General features: G+C 40.2%; 1 long non-coding RNA gene across 3 annotated transcripts; it reads left to right on the forward strand.

The window, feature by feature from the left end:
- The first annotated feature begins 2843 nt into the window (after positions 1-2843).
- LOC142642220 (uncharacterized) lies at positions 2844-6104 on the forward strand. Of its 3 annotated transcripts, none has more exons than XR_012845617.1 (3): positions 2844-3098; positions 3861-4019; positions 4138-6104. It is a non-coding gene; the product is annotated as an uncharacterized LOC142642220 (long non-coding RNA). The 3 variants fall into 3 exon arrangements; XR_012845615.1 differs by having other exon boundaries at positions 2848-3098; positions 3861-3982; XR_012845616.1 differs by having other exon boundaries at positions 2850-3098; positions 3861-3948.
- Positions 6105-19990: the final 13886 nt, after the last annotated feature.

The following is a 19990-nucleotide window of genomic DNA, read 5'->3' on the forward strand; positions in this document are numbered from 1 at the left end:
AGGACATAAGAGTATCCCTAGGGTCCTTCGGCATTATAGTCTCCCTAGGCTTGTGATGTGTTGTTTATATTTTTCTCGAGGGCGTGCTGTCAATGCCATTCGAGGATTGTTCTTCTAACATTGGACTTCTCTCTTTTGACATTGTCCTCGAATTCTTGTCCTCTCACACCACTCATTTCTTATGTTCTTATGAAAAAATAATGAAAATTAACCAAAATTTTAAATTTAATTAGATTTAAGCTTTTTTTAATTCAATTTCTTTTTTTTAAATTTTATGACATGGTTTTTTTTTTATTTGTTAAATCGCTGACGTGATATTTTTAAAATGCCAAACAAAAATATTTATTATTATTTTATTAGCTACGTCAGTATCTAACATGCTAGTGATGCACTTCATCTGACATGTAGATAATTTCTGTTAGTAAGAGAATGGCATAGACCAAAATGACAATGGTTTTTTATTTTTAGAGACCAAAAGTGTATTTTCAATTTTTAGTCCAAAATATAATAACCAAAAGTGTATTTTTCATCCTCTTTTTTTTTATAGGAACGTGGGCTATTTTTTTTTCTTTTTTTTATAGAACATGCAATAGCTTCTTTTCTTTTAATTATAGAAACATGGGATAGTGTGAATATATATATTTATTTATATACATTGGATGCGAGCTTTGTATCTATATACTTTGATACAAGATAGAATTCTACTCTAATCTAATCTAAGTATATATGTGTATGAAACTTCTTCTTAGAGACTTGATCCACAACCCTTACCCCCCACACCCTACAAGTACTTATACTTGTGGAGTGTGTAGACGACTAAATTTCTTAGTTTGAAATAAACCAAACAAGTAAAATAGTTTCACAAATACGAATTTGTATTGATAAATGTGTGGTACAATTCTCTGTAATTACAAAAGAGTGATCCTCTGATTCGATCTCCTTGAAAGATTTATTGATTGGAATTGTGGTAATATGATTTTGATTTGAACATAAGATATTCTTCAATTTAGCTGAGGAATAGATCGAAGATTTTTGAAACGGAATTACAATGAATCTCTGGCTATGAGCTTGTTTAGAAATTCTTTGTTCTTCGTGTTCTTCGTGTGTTCTTCGTGTTTGAAGGTTTGTGGTGGAAATTCTTCGGTGCTTTAGAGGCTTGATTCCGTAGAGCTTCGTTGATTTATGGTTTGTTGAGGTTTCTGGAGGCTTTTGAGCTTGATTCCAGTGAACTTTGAGATCTGGACGAGTAGTTTGGATGATTTTGCTTCGAATGTTGTCTGTATTCGAGGTTGAAGTTCTTGAAATTCTTGAAGGCTTTGGGGTTTGATCCTGGCAGAGCTTCTGGGTTTCTGAACTCAAGATATCTTCTTCCTTTTCTCTGTGTGTTCTTCGTGTTTGAAGGTTTGTGGTAGAAATTCTTCGGGGCTTTGGAGGCTTGAATCCGTAGAGCTTCACTAATTTGTGGTTTGTTGAGGTTTCTGGAGGCTTTTGAGCTTGATTCTAGTGAACTTTGAGATCTGGACGAGTAGTTTGGATGATTTTGCTTCGAATGTTGTTTGTATTCGAGGTTGAAGTTCTTGAAATTCTTGGAGGCTTTGGGGTTTGATCCTGGCAGAGCTTCCAGGTTTCTGAATTCAAGATATCTTCTTCCTTCTCTCTCTATTCTGTCTTGTCTCCCCTCCTAAATGTCTTAGGAAGGCTTCTATTTATAGGAGTTTAGGGGTGGGTGAGCGACACGTGGTTGGTGACACATGTCACAGCCTGATTGGTCTGCTTATGTCATCGCTTACACGTGCTGATTGCCTGTATCATTGCTTACACGTGCAGGGCTGCTTGTGTCATCGCTTACGCATGCTGATGCAGTTTCATGCCTTTATTTCAATGACACTTGGCAAATTTCTATTGGTTTCTGAATAGTGATGGCAAAACCTAGCAGCAGTACGTGGCGCTTTGTAATTGGCTTTATTTTGTGGACTTGGTAGTATGATGTGTCAGCTTGTGATAGGTCGGGAATTTTCCCTCTCTACAGAGTGACCATCACACCAAGGGTGTACAGTGATTGTATCTATATACTATTTAGTGAGAACAGAGAGGTTTTCTATACTATTATTTAAGGGACTTCTCCTGTTTGGGATCCTCAATTTTGATGTTCAAATACCATCAAATATCTCAGTTCATAAAGCTTAAATAATAGAGTTATATATGTAAAATTGCTAATTTAAAAGCTCCTAAATTTTCTCTCACCTAAAACATAGCCTACAAAATAAGACAACTCCCCGTTGGTATTTAAACTCAATATTCAGAAAATTGAATTGCTCCAACTCTCCTATATTCCTTCAATCACTCATGTTTTCAAATTTTTTTTTACACTTTATCAAGACTTACCCTTTTCTTTTTAATTTTCGGTTTTCCTTGCTCCCTATTCTCGTTATGTTTAATTTGTTTTGTTTGTTTTTTTACCTCAAATGCATAATATGTTTAAACATACACTTAAATCTCAAATAGCGATGAATAGAAAATTAAAAGACTACACCAAAAAAAAAAAAAAAAACCTCATTGTACACTATTTATTATTATCAAAAATTTTTTTGTTTACTATTTACTATTTTTACCTCTTTTTTTTATTATTTTAGAAATAAAGATAAATTAATTACTCTAAATTAGACACGGGCTAATAGGAATACACACTTTTGCACAATTTTGTATCACAATTTGTCATGTTGTGATTGATTAGAGTGTGTTAGTAGGCCATGTGGAGACACACTCTAATCAACCACAACTCACCATGTAGCGAATTGTGGCCAAAATTGTGTAAAAATGTTTGTCCCTAGCATTTTTCTAAAACAAAAACAAAATCAAAATCAAAATCAAAAGCAAGAACAATACAGCTTGTCCGTTCTTTCTCTGTGTCGGAGAGAGAGAGAGAAAGTTCAGGGTTTAGACCTAATTTTCAAATTGAACGAACAAACTAGGGCTTTGCCATTCACTTTTACCCAACACAGAATTTTAAATTCTCTGCAAGTTCTTCTCTGCTCAGCTCAGCTCGGGTGCGCAAAAGTATTGAATTGATAAAGCCCTAATTCGCAGCAATGACTGAGGTATCGTCGTCCTCATTGCCCAATCACTCTTTATCAAATCACTGCGAATTTCTCTTTATTGTTCACTTTTCAATTTTCTTCTATTTGCTTACAAACTCCGTCATTAGTTTTAGTTTACTTGTAACTTCTTTATAAGTCTGGCTATATAATTTTTGTTCTATTTTAAAAATCCTTCACAGTTTTTTTCTAGTGTAATTTTGGCTTAAAAAAATCATGGGCACCCTGTATTTTTTTCTTTTTTTTTTCTAGGAATAGTAATTGTACTCTGTGTGGCTTGTAATGCAATTATAGAACATTAATTGGGAAACCAAAAAAAGCAATTTTTTACTGCAGTTGAGATTAGGACGTTTATTTATTTATTTATTTGGTACAATACAGATACAATATCTTAAAGGTACAGTAAATTTAGGTTCTCCAATTGAATTCGAACATCTGATTTCATCAACCAATAAAAGAAAAATGGTGTTAGTTGGGAAGAGTGTATTTCTATCTTCTTCGAATGTATTGTGATTCTAGAGAGTGCTTTGTTTGCTTCTCATTTGCTAATTGGATGTTTCTTCAAGTTTTTTTTTTTGGTTAAAAAAATCAGTTTGCTGTGTTTTTGTTTGTGTGTTCTTTTGCTTCTATTTTTATCATCTATTTCTTCCCATTTGATCAAAACTTGAGCTGTGAATTCTGATGGAAGACTGCGAGGCTGCTACTAACATTTTGATTTTATTGTTTGCGTGTTTATTTTTCTTTTGTTTTATCTTCTATTTCCAGTATTGGGTTAGCCAGGGAAACAAATGGTGCGACTTCTACAAAATCTTCGTATCAAATAATCCTTCCAGCATTAGATAGCATGAGCTTGGTAAGCAGACTGTGCCCATGAGCAAATTGAAGCAGTGAATATTAAGAACAGCATTTGCTTATATTAATATGGTAAAAATATATGTATATAGTTACATCATTTTCGATGATGGTGATTCGATTTATCATGGTTTTTTATATGCTGCAAATCTTGCTGATATTGATTTACTTTTTTCCTTCATATCTTCAGAAAGCAAACTGTAGCAATCAGAAGGATATAGCAAAACTTCAAGAGGTCAGAGATATGCCCAAGCATTGAATGATCAAGATGAAGGTAATGAGATTAATTGTTGAGATGAGATCTGCTATATATATATATGTGTGTGTGTGTGTGTGTACACTGCATATGCTTGGGCTCAAAACATTTGAAATTAGAGCAGTTGTTGTACAACTGTTCATCATTGCAAGTTACTTGTCAAAAAAAAAAACTGCTCATCATTGCAAGTTGTAGTGATAGGCAAATTATGCTCACCAATATTGGAAGAGAAATGTATATTTCATTCAATTTATTTATATAGACCTTTTACTCACTTAGGAGAACCCTGCCTCTAAAGATGTCATTGCCAATCTGATCAAGTAAAAGGTCTGGTTTTAGTCATTAGCTGTCAAGTTGTATTGTCCTGCATAGTTTTTAGTTGGGCATAAGGCTATTAAATGAACTAAGCTTTGAGACTACTCAACTACTTGAGCTGACTCACGATGAAGCTATTAGGCAAGTCTGGTGGCTGGAGTCTGGACAAGATCAATCTGTGGTACAAGTCTGACTGGTTAACAAGCCAAGCATGATAATTACTAGTTTCATCCTGATAAAGATCCTGAATAGTTGAGTATACCTATGAGACAGTAAACCATAGCAAGCACTTTAAAGGAAAGTTATAAAGCCGATTCATTATCAAGCTGGTGAGATTCTGAGGTCTGTTCAATATTTAATTTGCACTGACAAGTGTAGGAGCAAATCAATGAATGCAGGAGCTGACTCATTTATTTTAGACTACCGATCCAGCTTTGGCATGGTTCAAATGTCAACAAGCTGAGCTAGAAGCCTAGAACAGCCTTTTTTCTGAGGTTGTCTCAGCCTTAGGTAGGTATATATATTTCCTCTCCTCTCTGGTAGCTTAGCAAATATAGGCATTGTATAGGTGTGTGAACATTCAACCAGTAATGTACCTCAAGGGCAGAACAGTCAGTTGGGAACCAATTATTAAGTGGAGGTCACTAGTTTGAATCTCCTGTATCTCATCTCCAGCTCTCCTTTTGGGGGCCAAAACTTGCTTATCGCCCAAAAAACCAACCAGTAAAGTCTGATGTGGAATATGCCAGAGCATCTTAAATTAACCTATATCTTATATTTAGAGTTGTTATTTCATCATCACTCAAAAAAGCCAGCAAAATTATGCTTAACTTTGCAGCTGCTTTACAAATGTGTGAGCCAAATAGATATGTTCTTGAACAAAATTCCATCCCCCTCCACCTCTAGTCCTATATTCTGTTTTAGTTTACCAGATAAGCCCTTAATCATACAATTGGATTCTTTACTTAGTTCTTTATCTTTCCCCTTTCCTTTAAAATCTATTTAGGCTATATTCTGTTAAATGTATATCTTTATCCTTCTCCTTTCCTCTAATATCTATTTAGGCTATATGCTGTTGAATTTATGTTTATGGAGAGAGAATGTAGTAGGGAAGTGGGTGACACAGGAAGAGGCATATGCCACACCTCAGTTTTCCTCAAACTCTAAACATCAAGCGCCCGCTTTGAAAAAGCTGTTGTCAGCTTCAGAGGCAGTACCAGTTACAGAAAATAAAGTCCAAAGTGGACCAGCACCCGGCCTGTTGTTTCAGCTTCTTTAAATCCCATGAGATCCATTAAGGGTACTCCATCGTCAGTTGCTATTGGCAAGAGAAAGAAGCAAGATGAGAAGCTAAAGGTTATATCCAAAGAAGAAGCAGCTGCCCTTAAAGCAAGGGAAGCGGCAAAGAAGAGAGTTGAAGAAACGGGAAAAACTATTGTTTGGCCTCTACAGGCCCTTTTTAATTTAAATTCATCTCGGAACAAGGGGTATGTTTTTAGCGTTTATTTTATTTTATTTTTTTATCCCAACGTAGAAGTTGATGTGATACTCCACACAATAGATAAAATAACCAAAATAATTGCTTCCATTCATCTACCTATTTCCTCCTCATAATTAACCCCATATGATTATGAGCATGTTGTGTAGTGCACAATCATGTTGTGAGGATTTAGGGTCTGATAATGCAATGTTGGCCTATCATTTGCTTATCATTCGCTTACTAGTCAGAATAAGTAAACTGTGACTGCTACTATTTCTAGCACATTATTATTATATTGAGACATTAATATTAATATAAATCTTGTGAGGACATAAGATAGCAAATGAAATGGCCTGAGAGGAAAAAAAATAAAAAAGATGTGAAGGAGAGGTGTCATTTGCATTTGGCGTGCCATCTGCTGTGCATAACATTATAGAGATAGTTGTGTGACTAGGGTCACAAAGGTTGTGTACAATGCTTTTGTGGGGTGTGGGGTCTAGGAGAGATGGTTGGTAGGCAGCATTTCCCTAATTTTGGGAGAGATTGTTTCTTGGACTTGATTCAAGATGTCGGAGAGATATTTATCTTGATTGTAAAATACATTACTGAAATCATATGGAATGTATCCTTAATTTGTTTTTAGAAAGTTCATTTGTAGAAATTTCCTTGCAAATGAACGCCATTCTTAGAAAATCCAAAGCAATTGATTAACTTCATTCCTGTTTTGGAAAGAGTTTTCCAAAGTGAAACATTTTACATATTTCCAACAACCATAAAATAAAAAAAAACACAAAACAGATATTCTACCCCTATTAGTATTATCCCAAAGCATCCAAAATATAATTCCCATAATAAAAAACAAAAAGTTGGGAAGTTTTTCCCAAAAGAAAAAGGTTGAAGTTTTATGGACTTGCTCAAAGGGTGAGCTCGAAACCACACCCAGCTTATGATAGCCACGTCATGGTGGTGCATGACCTACATTGCCGCGCAACTGACTGCACATCCTCGCGCAAACGACCCATGTCTCGCTGCATGTTCTCGCGCAATCGACCCATGTCTGGCTGCATGTCTCGCCAATCGAACCATGTCCTTGTGCAATAGATCCATGTCTTGCTGCACATCCTCTCGCAATTGCTGCACGTCCTCTCGCAATCAACCCATGTCTTGACGTAAATGATCCATGTCTTGCTGCTCATCCTCTCGCAATTGCTGCACGTCCTCTTGCAATCGACCCATGTCTTGCGCGTCCTCCATCAACATAACCAATCTAGCAGCATGATTCTTTCGTTTGTTTTGTGAATTAGCAATAGCGAGATCTTCTAATAACCCCAAAAAAAAAAAAAAAAAACTCAATTAAATTATAGGCTTCATTGTTCAAATTGAATCACAATATCGCAATATTATATACCTTCGTAGGCTTGATTGTTTCCCATATCAAAAGATATGGAGCTTCCCTCATCAAATTCCTTCGGGTCTTGAAACCTGCAAACGCAAACATACATAAAAGATGCGGTTTAGTTTTATGTGGAGTTACTTTTCTAGGCTTTCTAACACGAACCAACCAAATGGTATAAGAGATGGAGGGAAAACGTCTGCATGATTCACTGTCACTGTTGGGGAAGACAATAATATACAGGCACAGCCCCATGGGAGGAGTTTTACTTTTATATAGTTACCATGTCCACGAATGGGAGTTTATATGGTTGGGTTGGCTTGGCTACTATAGAGACTAGGGCACAGACTCTCACTTGCTCCCAAATCTACAGCTTTTTTATCCTAATAGATCCTTCTTGAAAATTTTCAAGCCATAGTAGCCGAACTCAACCCTAAGCAGCCCATCACAAAGTAAAGCTGATAGCTTGTAATTAATTATTAGTCTATATATCACATGGCATAATTTATAATATTCATCATTAAATAAATAATAGAAGAAGTTGAAGAATGAAGGATTACTCACATGGCATAATTTATAATATTCTTCAATAGATAAAATAAATAAATAATAGAAGAAGAGGAAGAATGATGGCATAATTTATAATATTTTTCAATATAAAAAATTAAATAAATAAATAACAGAAGAAGAGGAAGACTGAAGGATTACTCACATTGTTATGTACTCACATGGCATAATTTATAATATTCTTCATTCAAAAAATTAATTAAATAAATAAAAAATAGAAGAAATTCATTAAAAAAATTAATTAAATAAATAAAAAATAGAAGAAGAGGAAGAATGAAGGATTACTCACATTGTTATTGTTATGATTTTCTTGGTAGCAATAGCGCAAACTGAAAATTATGATTTTCTTGGTAGCAATAGCACAAACTATGAAAATGATAGAGATGTCTTCCGTAGTAAGAGATTGGGAGTCTAAATTCTAAACCCACCAAGAGAGAAATTTGTGGGAGAGGTGTGTGTGTGAATTTTCTTTTTATAGACAAGCGAATAGGATTTCTACCGAGAGGGAGAGAGACGTGTGTGAAGATAAACAAAGAGAATTCCGAATTTTTTGATAGATGATAGAGTTTTTACGCAAGTTAAAAATTATCCATAAATCAATTTGGTTTGAGAAAATGTATCTAATAATTAATTATTAATAATAAGAAAAACTAATTTAATAAATTGAAGTACTGGTAATCAACAATTAATTAAATTTTTGTGTCTATATAAAGAATTGATAAAGCAGCGGAGGAAAAGCTGATATGAAAAAAAAAAAAGGTTTACGTATCAAATATGAACAAAATAATAATAATAATAATAATAATAATAACTAGTCCTCAACCCGTGCTATGCACAAGAATCTATTTATTTGTGAGATAGACTAAAATAATTTTAAAAAATCTTAAATTGATTAAGAAACTACATCATTACATGATTTACTCTTGTATAACTTTAATTTGTGTTACAATTTAATGAAGAAGTCATGGCTTACAAAATATTTGTCAAACAATTTCAGATACTGTACACAATAACTCAAAATTTTAGATATTAAAATTTCTAAAAGACCAAAAAAATATTGAAAAATCAAATAATTCACTACTTAGAAATTATTGAAACAAAACAAAATATATATGACTAAAAAATAGAGAAAATTGGGTTACATTCAAAAAAATAATCCATGATTATAGATAATAATAATAATAATAATATCAACGTTTGAGTTTGAGTTTGAGTTTGGATTTGAGTTTAAGTTGGACTTATTAGAGAGATATAGTTTTACTCATTGATAAGTTTGGATTAAACAAAAATATTTTTATTTTAAAAAAATGATGAGTTTGAGTTTAAGTTGGACTTGTTAAAGAGATAGAGTTTCACTCCTTATTAAGTTTGGACTAAATAAAAATAATTTTATTTAAATATGATAATTTTATTTATTTATTGTGCTGATGTGAAAAATTGTGAGAGCTTTATAGGCTTCGATTATATAACAACAATAATAATAATTGTAGAGATGAAGGGCCCAGAAATGGATATTGGGCCATGGGCTGTGTCCGACGACATTAAATAGTTCGAGGACAGGTAGGTTCTAATGGAGGCATACAAGTTCATGGTCTACGGAAGAAGTTTGGTCATAAGGAATTGGGAGTGTAGTCCGAAGAGAAACACCTCATCTGTTGAGCAGGGTAGAGGTCAAAGGTCCAACCCTTCGTTAAAAACAACAACAACAACAACAACAACAACAACAACAACAACAATAATAATAATAATAACAATAATAATAAAAGAAATTGATACGAATAAAAAGAAGATGTTTAAGTAAAAATCAAATACGAAACATTTATAATAATAAAAAAAAAGTGATAAAACAATAGAGAATTTTATCTTTAAAAAATTACTACAATTTATAATTTAGTGCAACCACAGATTTTCAGTTCAATTTTTAATTAGATAGAGCGCTATTAATAAGAACAAAAGACCCGGCCACAAAAGAAAATTTTTCTCATTAAAATATCTTTTACTAAAAATTTGATAACAACAATTCAATAAATAATACATTTTTTAAATGTTGTGAAAATATATTAGAGTCATGTTAATGGATACCTTAGAGCAATTATTAATAAACCATAATAAGAAATTTTTAACACCACTTTTATGAAAAATGTAAGTGCACAATTTGTACCTGGACCCAAAAACAAGTGATGAACTTAGGCCCAAAGAGCCTTATACAATGAAATTTGTAGAGTATGGGTTTGGGATATTAGAAAGTTGATCGACAGGCTAGGATGCCGCTGTCTATACAAGTAGTAGATGGACGTAACAAAAAGAAGCTCTTTGGACGTAAGCCAAGGACAATTTATATAGTATTTCCTTTTCTAAGCAAAAGATTACAATTCTTAGTTTTTTTTTTTCAGCTAAGAAGAAGGTCCCTCCTTCTTTCCTCTCTCGTTCTCTTATATACTTCTTCTTCTTCCCTGTTTCATTCACGTGTCACACAAATTTCTCTCTTAGATACTTGTCCCATCCACCACCTTCTTGAAGTCTTCAAATAATAGCAGGAAGGCTGAATTACACTGTTTAGAGGTTATTTCTCCATTAATGTGGCCAGGGAAGTAGATGCAGGGCCTTTAATGTGGTGGTAGCAGCTTTTTTCTCAAATATTTCTCACACGTTCCTGCTTCTAAAGGGTGCTTGGATCATACTTTTACCCACCATTTCTTCAAGAATTCTGCCTCTAACCCGTTTAGCAAGTCCCAAGGCCATTGTCGGGCCTGTCCGAGGAGATACTCCTCCTCGGACAACTCCTCGGACCACTATAGTGCGGACTGACCTGTGGGCCTAGAGACCATGATCAAACAGACTTGTATCAACCAATCAGACCCAAAGCCTAAACGTTTGTTCAAACACTTCTACCCCCCACAATAGCCCCTCAAAACTTTATTTTTCCCTCCCATCCGAGGGGAGAAATAGAGTTTTGAACCAAACAGCGCACCCTCCACACACTTTGCAAACCGCCACACGTGTAGGGGTCCTTTCATTTCCTGAAAACGTCTTTGACACTTCGAAACCCAGAACGCGTGCATTTATGACCGCAAGTTACATCCTGTTCCCCACGTTCAATGGTGGGATACGCATCCAACGGTCCAGATTTGCTCTAAAAATTTGAGCGGGAGAGTTTTAATTTCGAGGCCGCCTCCCGCACGTCAAAACGCCTGGGAACCCGTATCTCCATCCATTCTTTCAGAAATCAATCACATCTAAGTGCCAATTATTATCTTTTCTCTCAAGAAGCTCGTGAAGAATCACCTAACCAACTCCCGTAAGTTCTCACTTTTCTTTACTCATTCCTTCTCGGCTTCTGTCCTCAGCCACCATCTAGATCCCTTTCCTTCTTTAAACTTTCGTTTCATTCCTACTAAATGGGTAGATTTAAGATTCTAGTTGATACCGACGCCGGTATGGAGGGTTTTAGGGTCAAATACCAGATTCCTCACGACGTGGGCATGAAATATTGCCTAGTATAAGCCATAGGTGACGCTAGGAAAGTGGGAGAAGTTATCATTCCCATGATCGCCTTCATAGAAGGTGGGATGACCCTCCCTATGAAAAACATAACCAGCGAATACCTACGTAACCATAGGTTATGCCCAAATCAGTGCACACCAAACGTATTTAGGGTCTTAGGTTGTGTCGATGCTCTAAACGAGCAAATGGGTTTGAATCTCACATGGCACGATGTTGCCTATATGTACGAGTGCCATAAACTCAAAAGTGTAGGATACTACATTAAATCCAGGTCTAGCATTGTTAGATTGATATCCTGTCTTCCCAAATCCAACAAAGGCATGAAAGACGACTATCTCATCGCCTCGGGAAATTGGTTTGTCGGTCCTCACTGCCCAGTCGAATGGGGAGAGCTAGGTGTGACTCCATAGGAGTTAGATTTCCTAACCCATGACTCAATCTCGTTACTTTTGCCGTTTTTGAATTATATTGCACATTATTGTTTTTTCCTTGATATTTATCACTAATCCAACCATGCCTGTCTTCTCGGATGTTTCTTTTCATAGATAAACAACACGTACATTCGCGTCTAAGCTTTTGCAACGTCGCAGACTTGAATCGCGTCCTCCGCTCTGAAGTCTTTGTCAGTGAAGACCTACAAGTGAGAGCTGCCCACCTGATACTAAGATACGATCCTTCAAGAAATTGACAACGTGATCACTGCGGGAGACAAATGACGCAAAAGGATAGATGTGGCACGACCAGGCTTTCTTTCTAACCGTGAACTCCCAGACGATCCCTCCACCATACTATATTCTCACCCGATCGCAACGATTCCTCTTTCGGCACATTCCCAGACAACTGCCGTCCGAGAAGAGCCAGAGTCCTCGCAACAATTGTTAGACGAAGAGATAGACCAGTTTCAACTCGAGGAAGTTGAGAGACCTCGAGAAGATCCACTCGTCATCCTCTTGGATGAAGAACACGCGCCCTCCGAAACTTCGGGCATACAAGGTCTAGTAATTGCACAGCCTGATTCCAGCTCCGAAGAAGAAGATATGGACACTCTATAGAAGCTGATGAATAAGAGGGGCTTAGAAGTCTCTTAAAAGGGAACGGGTGGGTCGCAGGTCCCTCCGTCCTTGCCACCACCCCCTCCTTCCTCCGATCTTAAGCCTTTAGTTCCGAAGCTTAAGAAAAAAAGGAAGAGTGAGACTAATGAGGCAGATGCAGAGAGGCAGAAGAAGTTGAAACAACAACAACAACAACAGAAACCTAGCGAAGGCAAGGGACGTGCCTTTTCAGTGAAAAACGGGGAGAACAGGGATCTTGCCAAGGTACACCGTACACCGGCTAACTGGTCTCCCTAGCTGAAACTGGACGGGGCACCAATCTCCTGCCAATCTAGTATTAGGGCGTTCCAATAAGGTCATGCTCACCACCTGGCTGACGCCTTGGAACGTCCCCTTCTTCTGCCTAAGGACATGGATGCCCTGGACAAGATGAACCAGCCGCATCTGTTCCTTTCGCTAAAAAGGGACTTGGCTTTGGTGAGCATCTAAATCTTATCTTCACTTTATTATTTTCATTACACCTTAACAAAAGAAACATTCTTATGTACTTTAGACTCGTGCTACTAATAATGCATTTATTTTGATATTTCACCACAGGCCATTCAGGAAGTCTTCGCTGCCGAGAAGTGGGTGGAAGATTCTTGGAAGAAAGCTGCATTTGAACTGGAGCTTAGGCAGGAGACCGAGAAGTCCCTAGGCCAAGCTCTTGCGTAGAACGAGAACCTAACCACACAGTTGGTAGAGCTAAAAAGGGAAAGGAACGGTGCCGAGGCCAGCCTGAAGACAATGAGGACCCAGGTGGAGGGCCCACGCAAGCTTCTTCGTCAGAAGGACGAAGACTTATCCAAAACTCAACAAGAAAACTCCGACCTGAAGAAGGATTTTGCTAGGATCAAGGATGAGGCTCGTACCTTCAAGGACTCCATGGAGGCCGCGAAGAAGGTCGCTTACAAGGAAGGGATGGAGGCGACAGAAAACCAACTAACTAAGGAGTTCGCCGAGCTGTGTCGGGAATATTGTTAACAAGTGTGGGAGGAAGCCTTAAATGTGGCAGGGATTCCCACAACCTCCGAGTTGAGGAAGCCCGAAAACATCTGGCTCCCCCAAGACATCCAGGTGATCGAAGAACTTCCTCCTGTCGCACCTGCCCCTGAGACAGCGTCTTCTACGCTCCCACCCATGATTACAGAGCTCATTCCAACTCCTAAAGAACCTGAGGGTTCCAACAAAGAGAAGGAACAGGGCGATGGCGCCGAGAAAACTACGAGCCAAAGTGCCGAGCCCAATGTCCCTCCACCGGTGGCAACAGATAAGGGGAAACAAGCCCAGACCTCATTTGAAATAGAGATGAAATGAACAGAGGCTGCCAGCACTTCCGAGCAAGACCCCCCTCCTAAGGCTTAAGGCTTAGGCTAGTTAGGACTTCTTCCTTTTTTTGTTATGTAACAAATTTTAGGGTTTTTGCTTTGAATGTATATTAACAGAATTTAATGAGAAACTTTGACTAGCTTGATTTTCATTTGACTTCCAATCTTTAGTATAAAAATACTCATCAGTGCAAAGATGAATGAATGGAACAACTAACTCCACTTCCAATATTTCAATTTGCCGTAACTTTGAATAAAAGCACACACACTTAGCCTATACTTGTAAATCGTGCCTCAAGAGCATAATATATGTGACACAGCAATACACAATCTAAAATTTAACTTAGAATTTAATTGGGGGCATAAAGCAATCCAAGTGGCTCATCAACACCTCAACACTAACGTGGTATGGTTTCTGCTAATATTCCCAAAGTAGAGGGTCCAAGGACCCGACATAACTAAACTTCTTTTTAACAAAAAGTAGGATGTCAATTTCCACAAGGCATGTGGTCCGAGAACCATGCATGACGAAGTTTCTGTTTGATATTTAGAAGTAACTTGAAATGTTAATTTCCCCAAAGTAGAAGGTCTGAGGACCCGACATAACTAAAGTTCTGTTTAACAAACAATAGGATATCAATTTTCACAAGGCATGTGGTCCGAGGACCATGCATGACCAAGTTTCTGTTTGATACTTAGAAGTAACTTGAAATGTTAATTTTCCCAAAGTAGAAGGTCTGAGGATCTGACATAATTAAGGTTTCTATTAACAAATAATAGGATATCAATTTCCACAAGGCATGTGGTTTGAGGACCATGCATGACCAAGTGTATGTTTGATACTTATAAGCAACAATAAATAAGCCAAAGTGCATAATGACAATCTGAACTGATGGGACTGACGAAGTGAAACATAGACGAGGTGGCCTCACGGACGAACCTAACCCGTTATCGTCATCATCAGAGGAAGAGTTAAGGCCATTGAATGCTGCCAATAAAGCCTCAACCGTTACAAGACCAGCTGGGCGAACTAACGGGAAGGCATTAACTCCCATTACTCCCCTGAAGACGTTATCAGAAGAGGCATTAATGCCCCAACGGATACAATCCCCAAGGGTATATAAAACCCTTTCAACACCAAAACAAGGTACACACAAAAAAAAGAACTACATCACAATTTTAACTACTTTTATTCCTGATATCTCAACAACTGTCTTTTTTCCGTACTGACTTTATCATCGGAGGTGTTGTGGCAGGCACCACACCGGTGACCACTTGATTAAATTCCTGCTCCACGGTTCGTCCAGTACCTCCGGGAGCCATCTGGACGAATCCCAGCAAATCAACGAGATACTGCTTCATCAGTTTGGCGCCGTCTGTGGGAACGACTTTCTCATACAACAAGAACACAGTTCCTACCAGCTCCAGATGGAATCCAACCAGGACTCAGCGGCGTTGGCGCAGCAAGTCCGAAATCTTGTAGCCACCGTCGAAGAACTTACAAGACAGAATCAAGAGATGAGACAGAGGTTACAGCAAGAAGAGAACCGGTCAAGAGCTGTTCAAGAGGACGAAGGGGATAGCCATGGGAGAAGTGACCGACGGAGAACGGTAACCCCAGAGGAGCAGCATTCTGACATCCTCCAGGAGATGAGGAAGGAGATGGATGAATTAAGAAACGCGATCAAAGAGAAGACGGATCGAAGCCTGGATAAAATGGTCAGAGCGACGGACTCCCCCTTTACCATGGCAGTCCTAGAACGACCGGTACCAGCGAAATTTCGGCTACCTCAGCTTGAGCCTTTTGACGACGTTAGGCCTTCAACAGCCCCCTGACGAGATCATGTGTCGTTCATTCCCCACTACGCTGAAGGGAGCTGGACGAGAATGGTTCACGAGATTGCCCACTTCGTCCATCGACAATTTTGAGCAGCTAAGTAGTGCTTTCCTGCGCCATTTCGTCGGGGGGCAACGTCCTAAAAGACCAGCGGATCACTTACTCACTATTAAGCAAGGAGAGAGGGAGACCTTGCGATCGTATGTAAAACGCTTCACTCGGGAGACTCTAGAGGTGGACGATGCAGACAATAAGGTCCAGCTGACGACATTTAAGGCAGGGCTTAAGTCCAGAGAACTCGTCGTCTCGTTAGCAAAGAATCCACCCCGGACGATGGCAGAGATGTTGTTGAAAGCTCAAAAGTACATGAATGCTGAGGACGCACTGGCGGCCATCGTAGACGAGGGAAAGCTAAGGACGGAAGGAAGAAAGGAAGACGAACGCAGGGGCCAAAAGAGGGAGCGTCCAAGCCGCCGGGGAGGTGACATCGACAGACGAAAAGACGAGAAAGCTCCACAACCGGTAAAATTCACTCCTTTAATTATGCCTGTTGACAAAATTTTGGCACAGATCCAGGATCAACACCACCTAAAGTGGCCGAAGCCCCTGCACTCGTCACCAAGTGTGCGGGACAAAAACAAATACGCCGATTCCACAAGGGGACCACGGCCATTACACGAGAAGATTGCCGAGATGCGAAGGGACGGATAGAAGAATTGATACGAAAGGAAAACTTGAAGTACGTAAGGAAGGGGGACTCCAACAGGTTCATAGAGGGCTACACGAGCCAATGAGAGCCCTCGTCCAAAAACGAAGGTCGCCAATCTCAACCACAAGAAGTGATCGGAGAGATAAGCACGATAGCGGGAGGACCTTTCGTGGGGGATCGTGCAAGTCCCTCAAGAAAGCATACCGAGAGACAAGTAAACGGTGTCCATACGGAACCCCCATTGAAACAAAGGCGGACGAACCAAGATATATTCTTGGTGAAGAGGACGCAAGGGGGTCAGCCCCCATAACGACCTCTCGGTGATAGCACTCACAATTGAAGGATTCAATACTAAAAGGATCCTCGTCGACAACGGTAGCTCGCGGGACATTATGTACCTATCGGCCTTCCAACAATTGAAGCTAGGTCACAGTAGATTGCGTCCGTTCGAGTCCCCCTCGTCACCTTTAGCGGTGACGGGGTATACCCCAAGGGCATTGTGACACTAAAAGTAACGATAGGCGCCTACCCGAAGCAGGGACCCGTCATCCGGACTTCCCGGGTTGTGGACTGCCCTTCTTCGTACAATGTGATCATTGGTAGGCCCACGCTCAACCGGTGGAAGGCGGCAACGTCCACCTGCGCCTAAAGATAAAATTCCTAACCGAAGACGGAGTCGGTGAGGTAAAAGGAGACCAAGTCTTGGCCGAGAGAATGCTACCGAGCCGTGTTAGGTTGCAGGAGAAAACCACACATGGACGATCGAGAGAGAAAAAGAAGACAAAATGGAAGCCCTGGAAACGGTGGAACTCATTGAGGGGGAAAGCTCAAAGGTGACGAGGATAGGTACAACAATAAGTCCCGAGATGAGGAATGAACTCGTCCGTTTCCTTAAAGGAAATTTGGACGTATTTGCATGGAGTCACGAAGATATGCCGGGCATACCATGCCAGATAATCCAGCACGAGTTGAAGACAGATCCCGAGAAGAAACCCGTCCAGTAGAAACGACGGGTCTTTGCCCCCGAATGAAACCAAGCAATCATGGAAGAAGTTAACAGATTGTTGCAGGCAGACTTCATCCGAGAAGTTTATTATCCCGAATGGCTGGCCAACGTCGTGTTAGTGAAGAAAGCAAATGGACAATGGAGAATGTGTGTAGACTTCACGGACCTAAACAAAGCCTGCCCGAAAGATAGTTTTCCCCTGCCGAGGATAGATCAGTTGGTAGACTCTACGGCTGGACATAAATTACTGACATTCATGGATGCATTTTCGTGTTACAACCCGGATAAAGATGGCCGAGGAAGATCGGGAAAAAACCACTTTCATCACAAGCCAAGGACTCTCTTGCTATAAGGTAATGCCTTGACCGAAGAACGCAGGGGCAACGTACCAAAGATTGGTGAACAAGATGTTCAGCGATCAAATTGGAAGAAATATAGAAGTGTATGTGGACGATATGCTCGTCAAGAGCAAAGAAGAGTGGACTCACCTGGACGACCTGGGAGAGACATTTAATACCCTCCGAAAATACCAGATGAAGCTCAACCCTAGTAAGTGTGTTTTTGGGGTAGCTTCGGGAAAATTCTTAGGGTTCATGGTATCCCAAAGGGGAATAGAAGCAAATCCGGAGAAAGTGCAAGCGATACTCGACATGGCATCCCTCAAAACCATCAAAGAAGTCCAAAAGCTCACGGGAAGAATAGCTGCCCTGAATAGGTTCGTCTCTAAAGCGACGGACAAATGTCTCCCATTTTTCAAAACGTTGAAGCAAGCGTTCGTCTGGATTGACGAGTGTGAGGCAGCTTTTCAAGAACTCAAGCGCTACCTAGGCAGCCCGCCCGTCTTAAGTCCCTCAAAAACTGGAGAGAGCCTTTATTTATACCTGGCAGCCTTCATCCACGGCCGTCGGTGCGGCCTTAATCCGAGAAGAAGACAAGAAGCAAGCTTCCGAGTTTATTATGTCGATCAAGCCTTCCAAGGGAGCGAGGCTAAATACCCCGGGGGATTGAGAAGATTGTCTTCGCCCTCTAATAGTAGCTTCGCGAAAGCTACGACCATACTCGAAGCACACCCTATCCTTGTAATGACAAACATCAACCCATGGGGAAATCCATGAGCAAGCCGAAGGTACTGGGAGAATGGTCCGGCAACGATCGAACTCGGCCAGTTCGACATCGAATACCATCCCGTAACGGCCATCAAGGCGCAAGCTCTAGCGGACTTCATAGCAGAATTCACCCTCCCGGACAATGGTGACGGCATGGACGAGGCGGAACAGCTGGACGATTCGGACCGACGGATCGTCGGCCCGGAAGGGGAGGAGTAGGGATCATTATAAACACCCCCACGGGAGAAAAACTCCAATATGGAGTCCAATTAAAATTCCCGGCAACCAACAACGAGGCTGAATACGAAGGTATGCGGCGGGACTAAGACTTGGCAATGCTCTCGGGATTAAGAACTTGCTCATTCGCAGTGACTCGAAACTAGTGATGAGCATCGGGGAAGAGTATGAGGCGAAGGAAGAAAGGATACGAAGTACCTCAAGTTGGTCGGACATCTAGCTCGTGGGTTCGACAAGTTGAATTTCGCCAGATCCCGAGAAGCGAATGCGAGAGAAGACGAGGTCGCCAAGATGGCCTCGTCTATAGAAGAACCAACGAACAAGGAAATTCTCATGGAGATTTAGAAATACCCCAGCATCGAAGAAGTCCCGGTATTCTCCATCCAGAACATAGGTGGATGGATGGAACCGATCGTCTCGTATCTCCAAGACGGGCATCTCCCTCGTGACTCAGCGGAAGCCAGGAAGGTTAAAGCAAGAGCAGCCAGGTTTACAATTCTGAATGATACCTTATACAAAAGAGGGTTTTCCTTGCCTTACCTGAAGTGTCTCGACGAGGAAGAAGCCAAGTACGTCCTCCACGAAATCCACGAAGGGATTTGCGGAGACCATGCCGGGCCTAGATCCCTGGTAAGCAAAGTTGTTAGAATAGGATATTTCTGGCCAACCATGCAGGAAGACGCCACGGAGCTCGTCAAGAGGTGCGATAAGTGCTAGAGGTTCGGGAATGTCCAGAGGCTGCCAGTAGAAAAGATGACGACGATTACCTCCCCGTGGCCATTCGCTCAATGGGGGATTGATATCGTCGGCCCATTACCCCAAGGAAAAGGACAGGTAAGGTTCTTGCTCGTCGCTATTGATTACTTCACTAAATGGGTCGAAGCCGAGGCAATGGCAACGATCACAAAAGCAAGAATCCGTAACTTCGTGTGGAGAAATATAGTCTGCAGGTTCGGGATTCCAAGAACAGTTATTTCGGATAATGGCCGACAGTTCGACAGCCAGGGATTTAGGGACTTCTGCTCGGGGCTAGGCATCAAGAACAAATTCTCGTCACCTGGACACCCGCAGTCAAACGGACAAACAGAAGTAACTAATCTAACCCTGCTCAGGATCCTCAAAGCCCGGCTAGACGAAGCCATGGGCGCATGGCCGGAAGAATTGCCCAATGTCTTGTGGGCCTACAGAACGATGGCAAGAACCCCAACGGGAGA

This window comes from Castanea sativa, chromosome 7 (genome assembly GCF_040712315.1).
Source record: "Castanea sativa cultivar Marrone di Chiusa Pesio chromosome 7, ASM4071231v1".
NCBI classification, from domain to species: Eukaryota; Viridiplantae; Streptophyta; class Magnoliopsida; order Fagales; family Fagaceae; genus Castanea; species Castanea sativa.